Genomic DNA, 5,655 nt, shown 5'->3' on the forward strand with positions numbered 1-5,655 from the left:
GAGTTGTTCCTGGTATTTGAATCAAGGAGGCTGAACAAATATGGAAAACATTTGGAGCAGATTGTCAGAGCTTCGAAATGCCACATATAGCCCAGAGAAGAGGGGGATTCAAGGGGGGTAGCGAACTGCCAACGTGCAGGCGCCGGCTCTGCACGGGGGCTGGCTGTGCACACACGGCTGAGCTTGCGTGCAGCTGCGGCTGCATCGGTGCAGGCACACACGTGTGCGTGCCTCTGCGTGTGTGCATGTGTGAGGGAGCTGGGCAGGTGAACGGCACGCAGAAAGCCTGCATCGCCAGCTGATGGATGGGAGGGAAAGCTGTCTCGCCAGAGAGCCGGGAGAGATCAAGTGCCCGTGTCTGTGTGCGCACGGAGCAGGCAGGTAGGAGCTCATCACGCCACGGCTCCCCTGGGGATTGCCGGCACGCAGAGTGTAGCTCAGTGAACCCACGCAGCACCGTGCACACCACGGGCACGTTCCATGCACTGGCTGGATCAGATTAAATAGGCGCATTTCAGTGGGAGGGAGATGGCTACGTGTATGGAAAGTACGAAATTAGCACAAATAAAAATTCAAATTAATATCCCAGGGAGCCAAAAGGAATTCTGTCTTTTCCCAAAAGTTGCAAAAGCGCAGCTAAGCGTGTTTTATAAGGGAGACAGGGACTGGCAATGTGGATGCGTGCTTCTGTGCATCCTGGCAGCGCACAGAGCTCAGCACCTTGCTGAGCGAGCTGCCAGGGCTCCAAGTTATCTGTTCTGGGATGACTGTTTATGTTACCTACAAGACAGAGGGATGTCTTATTGTCCACATGTGCTCGCTGCACTCTGTCCATGTGTTGGCTCACATTGGTGCTTGGGGACAGTGCAGTTGGGGCTTTTTTCCTGGAAAACTCTAAAATTGTTCTGCAGCTGAATCCGGAGCTGGGACCCTTGGCAGAGCCTCTCGGACGCCAGTGGGACTCCCTGGGGGCTCACCCACGGAGGTCCCAGAGACTAGGGTCTGCAGAATTAGAGAGTACTAGGTCTGTGAACAGGAGGGAGCAAGAAGAGGTAGGTGATGAGCAGCTCAGGGCTGGAGACAATGCTGGCAACTCTGCGTTCAGTCGGGCTGCGGGGCACGCATCCTCACAAGGGAAGGCCGTGGGAAGTGGGAAGCTGCCGTGATGCCTGCGCTTAGCTCACACCAGAGGAATTACTCCAAAGCTTAGGGGTAAACAGGTGCTTAAATGTTTTGTTGGCCCAGGGCCCAGGCGCGTATGGCCTGAGGTATTTGCCTTCCTATGAGCCAGGAGCTGCAGCGGGGCCAGCGGGGCCTCCTCTGTGCGTGCAGCTCCGTGTCCCCACTGCCATGGGGACATCATGAGGACAGGAGGGTTTGTGCTGCCCATGTCAATGTCAACAGGAGAGGCATAAATGGGCCAGCCAGCTCTGTCCTCACCATTTGGCTATGGGGGGGGGGTTCACTTTCCTTCCCACAGAGGAGTCAATTTGAGCAAATGACAGGAGCAAAGCATGGTAAGGAGCGAGGCAGGTGGGAAGAAGGTGTCAGATGTTGGGGAAAATCACCAGCAAAGGTGCCTTTGAATGCTGCAGAGCTGTTCAGGGGGAGTAACCAAAATGTTGAAGTACTCAGAGATCTTACACATGCTGAGATAGCATCAAGGAAATCTTTCTTTTGACATACAGGCAATGCCTTCTGAGAAGCCACTCTATTTCCAGCTCCTTATGGCATTTAGCAGTAATGAACTGTGTCTTCTGTATTAATAAATTATGATGTCACTTTGTTTTATGAGTTAAGCAATATCCTCTTTGGTTATTTATATTACCAAACATATGAAAGAAAGCTACAAACAAAGTGATTTCAGATGCTTCCTGCACTCATAACTCTCGTGCTAGATCCATAGAGCACAATTAGGGTACGTTGTTCAGAAAAGGAGAAGGAAAAGAAATCAGAGGTGAAAAAAAACCGTGAAGAAAACCCGCTTCCCTAGTCAGGCTGCTTATGGTACCATGTTTTCATAGCTTCTCACCAAGAAGTTTTGTCAATGTCATCCACTTTTTTAAAACATCCTTATGGCAGCTTACAATCTCTGGTGTACCTTGTCTCTCAATCTCAAAGCCATATACAATTACATCCAACCACAGCTTTGCGAGGGATGGGGTGTTCAAGGATCATCACCAAGGTCATGTAGAGAAGCAGTGGCAAGGCTGAGAACATGTGTTTCACTGATGGCCAGCTGAACATGCCCCTAATAACAAGTATGAGAGTAGAATTAAATCAAATTTTCTTTTCCTTTCTACCAGTCCGCTTCCCTAGTTCTGTGCCACAGGTCTTTTCTGTGCTTTTGTTTTTTCCCCCAAGAAAATCCCTGGGTTTAGCACCTGGATTTGTGCTGGCAGCTAGATTTATGATCCTTGTCTTCCAAAAGGGGCCAAAATCCAGCTGCTTTATTCGTGCCGACAGGCATATTGGTTTCAGGGGGAATTAATCGCCTGAGAGGATGAACAGGATTTAATCCAAAGTCAATAAAATGAACAAGCACTTACCTTACAGCCAGTAACAGCCCTTGCTTATCTCCTGGCCCAAGAATCTCTCTTAAAACAGGTGCCTAAATATCCTTCTGCACAGCAAGTATTTAAAAAATGAGGCCACGCTCCATGGGCGGCAAGCTGAGTATCTCCTACAGGGAATAGGTGGGAAATCCACTTGAGTCCCAGCCTTCCGCAGACCCTTCAAAAATCCCAGTTGCGTGGCTGGTGTCCAGAGCCCGTAAGGCAGGAGAGGTCTAGGCCAGTTCAGGGGACTTCTGTACAGCAACCGAAAGGTTTGGGTATGAAACTTGAAACATGGTCAACGTAGACCAGAGTTCGCCTTCCCACAGCTGATGGGTCTGGAGTAGCTGCACCACTCAGAGCACTTGTTTTTCCCCAGGAAACCTAAGATGTTAGTGTCCATCTGCCCTGGTCACGCTGAGACAAGGAGTGTCTCCTAGGCTGGGTACAATGTGCCTACACAGGGAGGCACCATCCCCACCATGAAGGGCAGCAGGACCTGGTCTGGCAGGAGCAGCTTTCAGCCACCTTCTCCTCCCACTGTTCTTCTCGTGGGGTTTTTTTTTTGAGTAATGCAGTGATCGGGTAACAGCTCACCTGCTTTTACTGGGATGACTTTGGGACTTTGGTGAATGCTAACCAGTTGCTAAATAAAGACAGTCACTTGCAGTTCTTAAAAAAATAGGTATGCATACTTAAAATTATATATGCCATATCTAATCTCTGCAGCAGCACAGTTATACACTGGGAAAATCAGGGATGGGGATGTTGTTGTTTTGAAATTACTAATCAGTGTGTACAAGAGGAAAAGGGGTTATTTTGCTGTGTCTAGCTCTCCCTGCAAAGTCAAACATGCACGTGTTACACGCTGGGAAGTTTAATGGGGACGGAGAAGAGAGGCGGATGCAGGATTGATCTTCCATAATTATTATCTGAACCAGATTGTATTTGCTGATTCCACTTGGCATTAACAATCGAGTGTAAAACAGCTGTGGAAGAATTCACAGCACTGGGCAGCAACAAGAAATTAAAAGAACTACTTTTTTAGAAATGGAAAGATTAAACGAGGACGCTGAAATAACACTAAATTTTCTCGAGTAATACATCTTCCGGATGTCACTTGGATTTTCTCTGCGACACAAGAATAATCATTACCCGTTTATGCCCAAAGGCCCTGATTAAGTATGTTCTTAAATTAAGCACATGCTTGAATACCCTTCCTGGATGAGGATGTTTTTTGATTCGAGCCCAGCTACCATCTCTCATGTGGCACGCAGTTGTAATTCCGTGTCCTTTACACAAAATGAGTCATGTTGCGCAGCTTTTCCATGGCCAGATACTGTCCTCTGTAAAACATTGCCTGCTCTTGTTCCTCCCTTTGCCAAAAGGCAGCACAAGCCGGGTGACGATGACAACAAGTCAAACAGCACACACACCGTCAGGCACAGAAATGGCAAGGTCTGGGCTGCAGCTTTGCGATGACACAGCCCTTCCTATTTCTTCTCCTACCCATGAGGACACACAGCATTGCGTGGGGCTCCAGAAACATCGGATTATTTTTCCCAACTGTGATTCTTACACTGGAAATAAAGTGGGTCTGGTGTGGTTGGACCCACACAGACACGCAGTCGCACATAATCACATTTATACAGATATTTCTTCAAGGCATCAGCAGTCCGGCCATGTGCCAGTCACAGGGTTGCAGCACACAAATCTGGAGCAGCAGAATTGGCAAGGAACAAAGGCTTGGACAGGGCTCGCTGTGTTGCCCCAAGGACCAATGGACATGTGACTCCCTTTCCCCCAAGAGCAGCTCAACAAAATACTGCTGGCCCAGGGACCCCCTTGGAGATGCCACCCCCAGAGTGACAGCTGGGGCCAGGGCAGAGCCAAATGTGCCGAAGCCAGACAAGGTCTCACCCACCCGCCAAGTCAGTCTGGGCTGTGGAGAAGCTCAGAGCCTGCTTTATCTTCACTTCTTTTTCTCCTGCTCCCCTCGCTCCACAGCAAGCCATGGACCGCAGAGCCAGATCAAGCAGCACCAGTGCACTGTTGAGTAGTCAAAGTTCAGCACACTGGCAACCTGCTAAAGAACAGAGGGTTCCCCATTAAAATAAATGACGGAAGATTCACCCTGAAAGCAGAGGTTTGAAGTCAGCCGCTGTGATTTCTGAGGACTGATGCCCATTGACAGCAGATAATAATAATAATATCTAGTTCCTGAAAGCTCGATTACATTAAAGACAAGGCCAATTAGAAATGGGTCTGACACATGCAATTCAGGCTGGCTTCTGACATGGCCATTTCTAAAGTTCAGGTCATCTGGAGGTGAGGCTTGTTTTTGACACGCTCTTTTGAGGCCAGTTCATGTTGGGTTTTGTGCCTATAGGCCCTGCTGCGAGTGTTGGGTTGGGCCAGATGACCTCCAGAGGAACTTCTCCAACCCACATTATTCTCTGTGTGTGCTCCATGTGCCCTTTTGGCATTCCCAGGGGTAAGATCAAGGCGTAACACACTTCAGTTTTGTATGATGGGGTGGCAGATAGGGAATGAAGTAGAATAGGAGTTGGTTTATGTCAGGTTACTCCACGCTCGGAGGCTATGTGCCTTATTCCCTCCAACTGTTACATCTGACCACGAGGTAAATCTGTCCGTACAAAAAAGAAAAATGAAGTCTTCTTCCAGATGAGAAGAAAATTGTGTCTTCCAATTACTGTGCTAGGCCGATTTCAATTCCTAAATCTTTGCTTTTGCCAAAGCCCCTTTAGACGCGCTGTGTCTGGAGCTCCTCACCTCCAGCTGTGTTTCCCTGAACCCAGACGGTGGCCCAGACATTTACAGGGGTATACTGTAGAAAACTTGGCAGCGGTTAAACTGTCCATAGCGATCTGACTGTTTCTGTCTTTCATTCTACTCTTAACAACAGGTTCATCACAGTGGAAGTCACATTTTAATCAAGTTTCCGTGTGAGGCCTGAAGAGGGAGGGTCCTTAGATGCTACAACCGACAGTCCCTCAAAATTGGGATGGAGCAGCATGAGGGAAGAAGCGATGATACTGCAAGGAAATAAAGCTAACTGCTGTGGTTTGGTGAACGTATT

This window comes from Gallinula chloropus (assembly GCF_964237585.1).
Source record: "Gallinula chloropus genome assembly, chromosome: 1".
Lineage (NCBI taxonomy): Eukaryota > Metazoa > Chordata > Aves > Gruiformes > Rallidae > Gallinula > Gallinula chloropus.